Here is a 14,551-nt window from a genome sequence, read left to right on the forward strand (position 1 = left end):
AGGAGTCTACTTTGACTGCTGTGTCAGACAAATTAAATTTGTGGATTTCTGTGGGAAGTATCGCCTCCCACTGATGCACTACTTATGTTCGCCAGAATGCTCTTCACCCTGCAGTTCTGCCTCTCACAGCTCCACTTCCCAGAGTGAATCTGACTCAGAAGACCAAGCTAGTGTTGCTGCACACAGAATGCAGAAAGTTCTTCTTGGCTGAACAGAAATACAGGATGTTGTGAAATTCTTAAAAAAAAAAAAATGAGCAAAGATGATTTAGAAAAGAAAATAGAGCTAGAAGTTGACTAGAAACCTTACTATCTTCATCTTGAAAGTCCATGAAAGAATCTGAGATGATGTGAAAGATTTTATGTTCATCTACCCATTCAGCAGGAATAAGTTCAATACCATGTTTGGAATCTTTGAATATAATTTGAATATAATCTGAATGGCAGATTCAAATTTGGCTGATTGTTGTGCAATTTCAGAAGTTTTTGCATGAATCACATAGCAGAATGGTATATTTTGAAGAGCAGTGGTATAATAAGGCCATGAGTAGTGAAACTTGTGGCAGGTGAGATGAAAAAAAGTAAGAAATTATCAAAGCTATAATTATTACCAGGGTTATCCTTGGGTTTAGGCTGAACACCATACAACAAACAAGGTTAGCTCTTTGCTTATTTTGTCTGTCTGTGTAGATTGCAGACCTATTCGTATAAGCTCACAGATGGTTACATAGGACCTAAACTTTTCTGACCAACTAACTGAAAAATAAGGGGTATAACTTGTAAGTGGGATAACTTTTCATTTCTTCTTCTTTGTTTTGTATGATTGTTATTAACTTTATATAGTTTCAATGACTTGTTATAGTGCCTTAATCCTAGCAAGAATATGGAAACTTACTCAAGAAATAATGCCAGAGCAGCCTATAACCTAACGTACTATGCAAGACACTTTAAAATATGCTTTACAGAACTATGTAAAAACTGTATAACTAACAGCTGAGCTCATGGCCACCTTAACTTTTTTTTTATTATTTATAATTTTTTTCAGTGTGCAGTGGTCCCTTGTAAGCAAATCACTTTTTATAGTTAATGGGAAGCTACCATCTTGATCAGTTTATTCCTTATCAGACAGAATAATACTTTTAATAAAAACCTAGAAAAGATGTAAGCCAAGAAAGCTTCTTTGTATCTTGAATGAATAGGGGGAAATTTTAACAGTCAAATGTGACTCTTTTGTGTAGTGTATTAAGCTGCAACTTTCTCTGCATTTTAAAGAAAAATGAATAAAACTAGAAAAACATGGCAATAAGGCAAATAAAGTTAGGAGCAGGAGTCATTGTGTTCATACACAATAGAATACCAAAACTAGTTATCCATGGAATATTTTTTGAAAATAAAGTACTGATAGAATAGAGGGGGCGGGGGACAGAAGATGAGATACAGGGAGTTGATGATACATTTAAAATGTATCCTTGAAGTATAGGAGAAAAATAGTTTCAAAATTACCAAATTTTTATTAACTGTTTATAAACTAATATTATAAATCGATATTACAGAATACACAACACTTTCATCATAATTAGCTAACCAATCTATGATAAAATGTTGGCTAGTTGGCAAACATTAAATATACAGTGATACACAGGCAGATTACATTAGAGCCTCCTGATCTCTTTTCTGACTTCTAGCATTCATGACTGGGCATATCATTTCTTAAAAGCTGATTATTGTATAATATATATGTATGTTAGATTTTTTTCCATATGTATTATTTTTTACTTTAGAAGAAAGTATAGTATAGGATAATTCAGGGTTTGTGTGTTTATTTGTGTGTTTATTCATGAAATGTCATGAAAGTTTCATGACTGCAGTTGTGAAACGCTGCTATAGAGATCCCTTTACCTTTACCCTGTTAAAATGTAGTAAGATTCTTATTTTCTTTTTAACTCAGAATTTTTTCATGTGTATAGAAGTGATTTAATGTTTCTACTGTCTATTGAAGTAGTATGTGAGTAATTATAAAATATAAAGTCTTTGCTTACTTCTAAAATGAGCCACAGCGAGCTGAAGACAGCAAGATTATGAAAAGTAAAAATGACTTAGGCTGTGCCTTAATGACAAACCTAAATTGTTTTGTAACTAACTGATTTAGATTGGTAGGACCAAATTTTTCTGGCTTAATGCCTCTGTTTACTTCTTAATTGACTATTAGCTTTGACATAAGTTAACAGCTTAGTTGATCTTCTAAGAATTAAATAAGCATGTAAATATAGCATTTAACCTTCCCAAGCTTCCTAGAATAAAGGTACATTGCTTGATCTTTTACAGATATAAACTATTCCAACCAGAGACAGTTTCTAGCCTGTGCCATATAATGGAGATGTATACCACAGTGTTCTTTCAATAAAATCTTTGTTAGGGTTCTTTACATATACTGTTGAAAAATCTATGATCGGTGTGCTACTGTCTTTGGTAACTTTTAAGTAAATCTACATTTTAACATTAGTTTTCCTTTTGTTGTTTTTTTTTTTCCTCCCAAATCTTTGACCTTAGCCTTTATAAGAGCTGCTGATAGTTTCTAAGATTTTCTTCTTTTTCACTATTTTTCCTTTCCTTTTTAAATAACTGGTGACTATAGAAATTAACCAGAAGATGAGATACAGGGAGTTGATCATCTAAAACAATATAAACAGCTCCCAAGTCATATATTTAAAATGGTAGTCTTAACTTGTTAGTTGCTAAGATCCATGTTTCTGTTTAACTACTGTTAATGAATTTTGAGGATTTTTTTAAACGATGTGAAAAAACAACAAAGTAGTTTTCATAATCAAATTAGGTTTAGATATTGCTCCACTTGGATGATTTTAGTAAACAAAACTACTTAAGCAGAACATTAATATATGTTGAGTGGAATTCTTCAGTGCTAATATTCAAAATTGGAATTGGGTACATTATACATTCTCAACTTATTCCTAGAATCCAGTGTATCAGCCTCACCAAACTGAGGCAGACTAGGACTTTAGGAAATAGGAAGATTCACTAATATGATATTGATTCCATGATGCCAGGGATTGACTGACATAAGGACCTGTGGTCAGAATTCTCAATATTCCCTGTATATGAGTAGTAGAGATAGATCTAGAGGTGACTGTTCATATTTTATTTCTAAATGTGTGCCGAAGGAATCTCTTGTCCTAAAATTCTTGATACTAGAATTTTAAGTTAACAGAATTCTAAAGATTTGCATTGTAAATTGTACCTCAAATGTGAGAAAGTTTTGTGTTTATGTCAATAAGAGTAAAAGGCAGTTCATAATGGTGCAGCATAATACAGCAGACTAATTTTACCAGACATTTTAAATATCAAGTTTATTGCTGAAGTGGTAAAGAAATCTTTAAAAGCAACAAAGTATAGGGACAGAGAAGTCACCAGACACCCAGGAATATCTCTGAGCCAAGAAAGCTCTTTAGAGTAATAGTAAATTGTTCTTAAATTAAGTCACTAAGTAGCTTATTGACTACCATCTAAAAGCCTTTATTACTAAATTTATTTAATGTCTTGGATTTGGGAGATTGTTCACATCCCGCCATAACTGAGGGCCCACAAGTAATAGGATTTTCTTCCAGCCAACCTGGCTCTTCACAAAGAGAAGAAGGTAATACCTCATTAGCCTGAAATTTGTGGTACGGCAGGTAGCCCTGGTTGATATTTACCTTTTCACTATGTGTTTAAAAAAAAAAAAACACTAAGTAAATAGTGCAAATAAAGTTTGATCTTCTAAAGCATTTTAGCAGCAGCTATTTATGTATTTAAACAATGGTTATTATTTCTAAACCTCATATAACCCCTGTAGATAAAACTATATTAGTTAGAGTATGTATATAGAATTAGTTTAGCAGCATTTAGTTAGAAATACCTAATTTTAACCTAAATGAGCTCTTTCTTATCTAAAAGTAGATATGATTATGTCATAAATACCATTCCCCATACGAGGCCCTGAGTTCAGTCCTCAGCCCTGAAAAAAATAAAAATAAAAATATACATATACATGTATATCTGTATATCACTCTCCATTTAGTCCAAAATAGTGAGATTTTAAGTTGTATGGAATGTTTAACCCTGTGGTAAAGGCTGCTGTATAGGTTTTTAGGCAACGTGCCCTGTAATGCATAATTCTGATTCCTCATTGTATCTCTGTTCAAAGCACTAAACACAATATAATAGTAATGAATTTAATAGCATGCTGTTTTGTATTTTCATTATAAACATCATAATTTTATAGGTAGCAGTGTCTTGATTTATGGTCAGAAAGCATGTGCCTTAAATCCTCCACTCTAGACCCAAAGTTTGGGAAACTAATCATTTAATAAGTTATGACAGCCTCGTGATTATTTTTATTTCACTTGAGAGATAAGGACTGATCCTGAGAGATTTCTTCACCTAAAATAATGCCCAGGTATGAGTGCTAGGGCTTCTGGGGAGAGAACTGAAATCATGTATACTGTTATAGAGGTCAAAGCCATAAGCATCAGGGTTGTCTGAAATAAAATCAGTGAAAAAGTGTATTTTCTTACATATTATTTTAATTTAAAAATATATCTGGTACCACCAAAGGGTAACAGTGGTTTCTAACCAACTTCATATTTATAGCAATATATAAAAATTGTTATTGTGAGGCCTAGCATATTTTGCCACTGTTTTGTTGTTGTTGTTGTTGTTATGTAGGTTTAAAGGGGGTATGTTTTAATATTATGCATGTAAATACCTCCATTCGCTTTTTATTTTTTTATTTTTTGGTTCATATTTACTAAGAATTAATGTAAAAAATAACAATTCATTAACAACCATTACACATCATTGAACACTCACAGGGTAATACTGATTTGGGTGCTACTAGACTTTTAGCTAGCATTTGTCAATCTCAAGAATTCATGTAAAGGACAGTATTCAATCTAGTATATATTAAAATCTATTAGTTTAATGAAGGTTATTTATATACTGTCATACAGAAAGCCGTGACAGAAAGACCATCTGCATTTACCAGAACTTCTTTCTTCAGCTGTGAATAAATTGGTTAACATTTTTTATTCAGAATTCCATCTAAGGGAAGAAACTGGGATGTAAAATTAGTGCTATTGCTGGTATTGCAAAAACATTACTAAATTGGTTGATTCTGCTTACTATTTATATTAAGAGAGTTCTTTCACTAATTGAAATGGTTGACATTGAGGTGGTGTTGAGGAAGAATATTAACCTTCAAAGTCACTTTACAACAATCGTGCGGACTTGTGTTGAGGTTTGTTGCATTTTGAGCCCTCTTCATAATTTATGAGAAACAAAAACATAATGGGACAAAATTATAGAATAATCAGTATTTTTAACTTTTTATAAATAAAAAGTTTGGTCCTTCAAGTATCAATGGAGGATACTAAAATGTATTGACTTTTACTTTGGTCAAATTACTATTTTTGATCTGATTTTTAAATTTTCTGTAATTGAAATATTGTGAATTAGGAATATCTTTATAGATATATAGATAATGAAAGCTTAATGGTAAAATAAGTGTAATTCAGCAATATGATTTAACAAGTTTTATTCTCAACATAAGCTATAGTTTATTTTATCAGATTTATATGTAACCTTATAATGGAAAATGCTCTAAAAAGAATATCTAATCTACTTCAACTCTATTACCTACTACCCCTTACCCCCAGGACATATAAAAAAATGTATGTATTCGATCTTCTGTATGAATTTTGCCTTACTAAACATTGTGCCTTATTTTATTAAATTGTTTTGTTGGAATCCAGTTCTGTATTTTAAAAATGTAATAATTAACAAACATTTACCTTTTTAAAAAAATCTAAAATCCTAATAATGTTTGTATTTGCCTGTTGTTATATCATTGCTTATCTGTTTTTTGAATTTATTCAATACATGAATTCATAAATTAAAAAAAAAGAGTCAACTAGAAGGAACACAAGAATGCATAAACATAATGGATAATCTCTTTAAATAAATAGAAGATGTGAAAACTGCAAAGTAATGAAAAAAGAATTCACAAAATATTCAAGAGAACAAATAGGCCAAGAAGATCTAACCCACGTGTGTTTAGAGTCCCCAAGAAGGAAAACAAAATGGAGAAGATTTTTGAAACTATACTTCAAGACAACTCTCTCTTGAAAGAAATATTGAGAGTATATTCCAAAGTCACCTTTGGTACCTGAGAAATTTTACTTGGAATGGGGTAATTCTAACACTTTTGATTAAGTAGAGTCAGTGGTTGTAAAACTTAATAAAATTGTGAAGAAGGGGCTCTTCTAGTCACAGCAGGTATTTTTAATATAGTAATTAGGAATATAATTATGAAGATTATTAAAACAATGATCAACCTAAGGCTTGAATGAAATTACTAATAAAAAAGTTTTAGAAATGTGGATATATTAACTACAAATAGAGGTGCATCATTTTATGTATACCAAATTAACAATAGAATTTAAAGTTTCTAAGGTAATACATGTGTTTTTAAAATTATTTACGAAGGAATACATGAGTATTTTTTATTTGTTGAAAAATTTTAAAAAAAGCTTTGCAAATCAGATTAAAGTTCCCTTTCACCGCCACACTCTTCCATCTTCCAAGGGATCACCATGTTGCCATTTATTCTTGCAAATGATTAGCATATTTATGTGCAAACCATATATTCACATAATAAATTTATGTTTTGCACAGATTTCTTAAAACACCACAGAATATATTGATTGTTTGTTGGGTTTAAATATGGCTTTCCACTATATGTTTTGTTTTTTTCTACTTTTTCAGTATTACTAATAGTAGCTGACATTTTTTGAGTAAGTACCGTGTGCGAGGCAGGATACTTAGTCTTTTTCATATAATTTAGTCTCAAATCTTCATAATAACCTTCAGAGTTGTGTTAAGTGTTGGTTTTATATGAATAAAACCCCACTTTTTTATACCCTACATTTACATTAAATTACTTAATGTTAGTAATTTGGCATTCACACTTCATTTGGAATGATTGTTTTAACTTGGTAAGAATATAACTCTGAGTTCTGTTAATTTTGTTATTCTTGTGTAGCTGGCTTTTACCAATTGCCTGGAGGCAGGTATTTTCTTGTTGTCCAGAAGGCGGGAGTGTGAGGCTGACTCCTGCTCACCTTTTAAGAAAGATAAGGTGTAGTATGTGTCATATTGACCCATTCTAAATGAGTAACAGACAACCTCAGACATTTCCTCACTTGTCAATGGTTTTTAAAGCCCATCTCTGTGTTGGTTTCCTTATTTTGAGGACAGTAATATGATATAAGAACTAGTTTTAAGAAGCTTTGACTTTGAAAGATGCCTTTTGCTGTGCCTTTTGTCACAATGGTATGAGAAGATTTAGGCTTCTGAAATGGAAACATTTGAGAATTTTTATGAGAATTGGTATGAAAGGGATTCATATTGGCTGTGTTGAAAGAAAAAAAATGTGCTTATTATGTATAATAATCTTTTCAGTTTGGATGAGAATAATTTCAACATTACATGACAAAGTAAAGAACTTCTAGTGAATGGAGTATCTCTCAAAAAAACTTAAGTCTCAGCTTAGCTGCTTAAGTAGTAGCAGACCTTGAAAAAGCCTCTTTATACTATTTTAATCAAATCATGATAATAGTGTCTATTTATATAGTCCTGGGATTTAAATTACATAAAGTATTTTATACATTGCTAAGTACTGTACAGATGTGCCAATATTAGGCAGTATTTTTATGATTTTCAATGTCAAAAGGGTTGTTAAGGCTTATTACAATTTGCTTTTATTTTTGATGCCTCTTTACCAAAGACTTAACCTGCTTGTTTCGGTCCTTTATTAACTTGAAAGAGGTCAAACCATATTAGGGTTCTGTTATTTTCAGAATAAAGAGACCCTGTTTCTGAGTAATTTAACAGATGTATATCAATCGGCATTTCTTATGGCTGAATGCCAGAAAAGATCAGTTAGAGTAACTCTCAAGGAGAGGAGAAAGTATATGCTAAAGTTTCCAATAAATAACATCTCACTATTAGCAATACACTTGTGTTCCTAGGTCCTTTTGATCTTAAATATGTTAACAAATATTAACGTATATCCACTTACTAAAACATGTGTCAGTAAATTTTGTTGTAGATTTTGTTTGTTAAGCAGAATACTTAAAATTATCAAATTATCTTGTTTTGGTTTCTTTTTGGTTCTAATTCTTACTTTATTTTGAAATCTTGAATAGTGTTCAAAGAAGAAATGAGATTTTTATGTTTAACAGAGGAGCACAAGTTAAAAATAGTTAAGTTTTCATTTCCAGAGTATGCACTCATTTCCAGATGAAGAGACTAAGCTCCATGAAGTTTGCATTTATTGTACATTTTGGTCCAATTATAATGGGGAAATGGAAGCCCAATCAGAAGTCTGGAATATTTGGGTTTGGTTATTGTTTTCCTCTCTCTCATTCTGCTAATATTTTCCCAGTACAAGTGTTGTAGCAATTTAGAATATGTGAATGACTACCTTTAGCTTGTTATAGTCTGGAGATGACATTCTCTTTGTCAATGCTAGAGAAATTAAACATCAGTTAAGGCAACTGACATGCCAACAATTTAAATCTCATTTGCTGCTTTGAGGAATGTGTCATTTATTGTATATAGGGTATTCCTTGAAGAAGACTGTGTGCTTCAGAGGAAGTACTTTGCTGAGAAAGTACTTGTTGTTGTTGTTCCTTCCTCTGGATAATTCTGAAATGTCAACCCTTTTGACATTTATTGGTGATTTGCCTTGCCATTTCTGTATTCATTTTCTTCTTCTTTTTTTTATGGCAAAATGTCTTAAAGTTATAATAATGGAAGAAGTTAAATCTTCTTTCAGAGTGATCTATGAAAGTCTATTCCATATTTTAAACGTAGTCCATTTGGAAATATCACTGTATTTCTCCATTTTATCTGGTTTCCTCACCTATGAGGACTGTGTGTGTATGTGGGGGAAGGGGAGCATGCATTTTAGTTAATATATCTTAAATTCACCTGCTTATGGAAACTGAGCATTTCTCCTCTTTCTTAGACACAGGTGTGGTAACAATGTCTTTTTTTGTTTGTTTTCTTAGGATCCCAACCAGGGTTCTCTAAAGGTATTTGCAGTTACATCAACTTTTCCAAGTTAGCAACTAGAAATATTTTAACTTGACTATAGCTAAGCTACTCTTTAATCAGTATTAGAATACTGATCATTTGAATTGTCTTAAGTTTCTGACTTAGAATATTGAAGAAACTTTTACATTGATTAGGTAATGGATATAATGAGAATTTCTGATTCTATTGCCTGTATTTACTGTGGAGAGAATACTTTCCCTACAGAATGACTAGGAACAAGATAATAAAAAATGTAAGCTAAGATGGAAAGCCATTTTTTTGGTCAGCTTTATAGAAGACATGCTTCCCTACTTACGAATCTTCCAGTTATTCCATCTACCCATCCCTGTCTGATTCTTCAGGTTTCTTTGGAGAATATACTTAGTGCTCTGTTGAGTAAGGCAGTAATGCAGTACATGTGTGGCGATGTCAAAAACTGAAGGCTGTTTCCTAGAGCAGCCATATTTTATATTATGAACTTTTGCTTTGCACTGTGTGTGTGTGTGTGTGTGTAAGAAATGTATTTTTTTTCCTTTTGTCCAATCCTTCTCTGCTCTTGTATGTTAACAAAATAAGAAGGCAGCAGGACTGCATTTGTCAGAGGCAGTAGGAGGAAGTACAAAAATATTAAATGGTTACTGTTCACATTTCCCTCTGATCTTACTGAGATGTAATTCCTTTCTCTTCTTTTTTGATAGATACTGCTCCAAGTCCCTTTGTCATTAAACAGTTAATTCCTTCATAATCTCCTGTGCCCAAGCCCTAAGGTAGTCTATACCTCAGTGGCCTAGCCATAACTTTGCTCTCTCATAGAAAATAAAAAATGATGTGTAGTCATCAGTTATTTAGAGATAATACATCAACATTCTTAAAACTGATAAACAAATTCATTATTTTTATAGTAGAAAAACACTTCAAAATAAGAGAACTCATGTATAATGACATAATTTGGCGTAAACATACTTTATAATTAGAGTTACGAAAAATTGTGCTATGAATGGATAATTATGAATGTAACGCATTCCACTATTGTCATGTATGTAAGAAAACAAAAAAAGAGAACTAAAAAGAAAAAGAAAAACACTTTTCCCAAAGATTAACTGTTATTAGGTGAAGCTAAAGAGCAGTGTCATTCAACAAACATTTACAGAATATAATATAAGCAGCATTGTTCTTGGAATTGTGGGCTCTCCAGGTATGTGTACTATCTTATTTGTGCCATCTAAATTCCCCATACTTCTCAGTAATCAGGACATGTATACTAGTCAAGCCAAGCACTAACTTAAATTACACTAAATATGGTTGGATGCTAAGTGAGAGGCATGAACCAGAAGCAGATAGTTTAGGGAAGGGAGAAATGATTTTGGATTGAATTAGAGAGTGGAGTGTAATTTGTAGAGGAAACATGAATAGGATGTTAAACAAATAATTAGTATTTGGATATAAGGAGTGAGTAGGCTGACATTTATAAATAAGGGGAACAGTTCTCATACCTCTTGTTCCCAGCAGCAATATAGAAAAAAAATGGCAAAAACCTTAAATGGGTGGTGGAGACAATACACTTGTATTCTCCTGAAGTGGACTTCTAGCTTCCACTTAGAACCCACAACAGCTATTTTAGCTACCATAAGATCACTTCCACAGGAGATGCTTCTGAATTTCAGTAGAAAGACAGAAATAAGAAAGTTATATTGAAAAGCTGTCATTCATGACTACACAAAGGTTCATCCAATCTCAATGAAAAGTTTAATGGTATTCATTGCTGAGTGATATCTTGACTTGAATTCTAACATGTAAGAAGGTATTTCCAATTTCACTATTATTTGATCATATCTAGGTTTCTGTAGGTACTATAGATAAATTTCACAGCATGTTTTTGTTAACCTCTTAAAAATTTTTTTAGAGTAAAGTAATTATTCTACTAATATCACAGATTATTTTAATCCCAGTCCTTACTTTTGTGGAAAAAATTATAGAATTTACAGATATCTTTTAGATGTATTTAATTTTAAAAGGCAAATACACTAGCATATTTAGGGTCAATTTTTTTTCTTTCATTGCACAGCCAAAGGAAAAATCAAAAAGTTGTACAGAAATGAAGCCAGTTTTATTAACATAGTAAAGACAGAATTTTAAGGCAATCTGCTGATTTTATTCTTTTAGTTTTGACCAGTGGCAAATTGATGTGGCCCTGTGCATGTTTCTGAATCTCCACATATGTTCAACTGAATGACCTGCTTTCAGCATGACAATGGAGGAGAAACTATAACTAACTGGTTTCTCATACAATATTTTTGTAAAGTTCTATAGTTTTTAAAAAATATTACTAGTTAGTCAATAATTAAAGGGCTTAGTAGTCAGTTACTTTTAGAAACGGTGGGAGCAATCACAGTATATATGGATATTTTATTTAACCCAGAATTTTACAAATTTATTTGAACTTGGAAATACTCTATCTTCCTTCAAACTTCCATTGTTCCTTTCCTTTAAAAGCATGCTTATTAAAATCTCCCACAGGACAAGTCAGGAATTGTCACTAAGAAGTTTCCTACACACAGGCGTGTGCACACATATTATTTTGGTTCTTTCACTTTAGATTGCTCTAAATAATCAGGAGTTAACCAAGCATAGTAGAAGTTAAAGTTATTTTGGGGGGGAAAGAAAAGGGTAGGTTAGAGATAAAAATGAAACTTTCCCTTTGTACCCTGAATACTTGCTTTATATGCTCTTTCCCATTCGTCTAAATTCCTTTTGTAAACTCAAGAACAAAAAACAAGTGAAAAGGTGCTTATCCAATAGCGAGTCCTCCAGGTCAGCTGTCACTGCCACCGGAGCACAGAAGAGGAGCTGCAGGAGGCGCAGGAGCCGCAACTGCCTCCCAGAAGGAGTGGCCAAAGCGCAACAGACAAAGCTGCAGCTGGAGCACGCGAGCTGCTGGAGCCAAAGGTACCGCTGCGGTGCGGGAGGTAATGCGACACCTCCAGGGAATGGGAGAGAGCCACCAGAGCACGCAAGCCGCTGGAGTGTAGGAGGAGCCGCCGCCGCCTTGAATTTGCTGGAGTGCAGGAGGCAATCCTGCTGCCAGAGTGTAGGAGCCAATGAGGCTGCCACCAGAGTGCGGGACCCAACATCACCTTGTTGGTGGCATCGAGAATTCAGAATCCCCCAACGCTGCCAACAGAGTACCGGAGATGCTGGGGTGCAGGACCCAATGCTGTTGCAGCTGGAATGCAGGAGCTGCTGCCACCAGAGCTCAGAGCCGCCTGCTATGGGACACAAGCCTGAAGGAGGTGGCAGCAGTGCCTCTGTGAAGACAGATGATGGACCCAGACGTGGCACCGAGCAGGGACTACAGAACCTAAGGATAGTGGCTACATGAACATGACCAAGAGATGGTGGACCACACGACCCCAGCATTTTGAGAGGCACAAAAGACCTGTGTGCGAATGCCACCTTGAGCTCAGCTGCCAGGTAAGGACTGCACTCATTACCTGATTCTCAGTCAAGCCAGTGGCAGTAGTGGTTCCTTGGTTTATCTCCTTGCTAAAGGAGGAAACTATTTTATGCGCTACTAGGAAATAGGAAATGTTTTTGCTGGAGAAGTTGAAAGAAGAAACTTCGGAGAGAACAAATAAGATTGTTCTGTAAATTTGGGGCTGGGGTGGGGTTGAACCTGAGAAGGCAGTCTGCTGCCTACAAAATTAGAAAATCCTCATGGTTGCTAACATTGAAAGAGATTGGCATGCCCGCATTTTACCATTGATTTCCTTTCCTATAGTTTATGTTCACTTAAAGTGCTTAATTCTAATCTAATTACTATATACCTTGTGTGAAAGCATAAAGTATAGATAAGAGATTAGAAAACTTTAATGTTTAACATGGGATTTATTCAAATCCTGATTTCTTTTGTGTAATGGCTTAAAATCTGATGATTGATGTTGGTGGTGTGTTATATATGGAATTGTCTTCTATAGTATTTTTGAAAAATTTGAAACATTCAGAGTTAACATATTGGTCAGAAAATGAGTCTTTCAATCAAGAATTTTATACTGTAGTTAGTTGTATGTCAATATTAATAAGTTTGATATTGCATCTTTTAACCAAATTCAAATTCTTGCAGATTATACTTTGAGCACTTATTTATCTGCAGAGGATGGAAAATATTCTATATGTTACTGTTTTAGAAATGTATGTTAAATAAAAATATACTGAAATGCATTGAGAAGTCTATCTGAGATTTTTAAAAATTTTCCAAAATCTTGTTAAGTTCATAAAGTGTAGCTTTAAAAACAAATTTTATAAGATATAACAAAACATTCTTTTAAAGTAGTAGTCACAATTCTTTTATTTTGGTGGAGGAAAGAGTGAAGGAAAGCCGGAACTTTTTAAAAAACACAATTGGTGCAAGAAAATCTTTTGAGTAATATATATAAAACTGCACTGTTCAGTTTATTATCCATTTTACAGAAGGAAAGATGCAGGAATTTTTTCCTGCTTTAGGTAAATTTTAAGTCTGGTGAGTTGCCATTTTTAACTTGGTTTTGTTTTATGTGAGATTCAGATACACAGTGATATCTATCTGGTTCTTTGAAAGGCTTTCAGCTGCTGAGGAAGTGTATTTATGTTTTCAGTTCAAAAGAACTGATTCCCTGGAAAGCACTGAAAAAATGAGGACATTTCAGAATTATTTTCAGATTATTTTTTATATTCCTATTGATGCTATAAGTTATTATATCTGTTATAGGTGAAAAGCACTTTTTTAGAATATTTATTTTTTTAGGTGTAAATGGACACAACACAACGCGTTTATTTATTTATTTTTTATGTGGTGCAGGGGATCGAATCTGGTCCCCCTGTGCTAGGCGCTCTACCGATGAGCCGCAATGCCAGCCCTTAAGCACTTTTTTATGAAGTAAAAATTTAGACTATATTTAGAAAAAAAATAACTAGCTATATCTGATTTTTAAAAGATGTTTTGTCAAAAGCATAAATTAACAGAGGTGACAAGTTAATGGAGATGGACAAGAAAATAGCATATGCTTGCTGATATCAGAGCACATACAGGATTCCCTGGAGCCCTTAGTTTGGGCAATGATTTAGCAGATAAAACTACACATGACATATGTATTTTCTCTACACTAGAAGAAGCTACAAATTTTCATGAAAGGTTCCATGTCAATGCTAATACTTTACAAAAGCATTTTAAAATAACTAAGGAACAAGCTAGACAAATAATAAAACAATGTCAAAATTGTGTGACCTTTTTACCACAAGTTAATCTTGGAGTCAATCCTAGAGGATTGATACCTAACCATATTTGGCAGATGGACGTCACACACTTGCCAGAATTTGGAAAATTAAAATATTTGCATGTTACAGTTGATACTTCTTCTGGATTT

Source organism: Marmota marmota, unplaced genomic scaffold (assembly GCF_001458135.2).
Source record: "Marmota marmota marmota unplaced genomic scaffold, marMar, whole genome shotgun sequence".
Taxonomy (NCBI): Eukaryota; Metazoa; Chordata; class Mammalia; order Rodentia; family Sciuridae; genus Marmota; species Marmota marmota.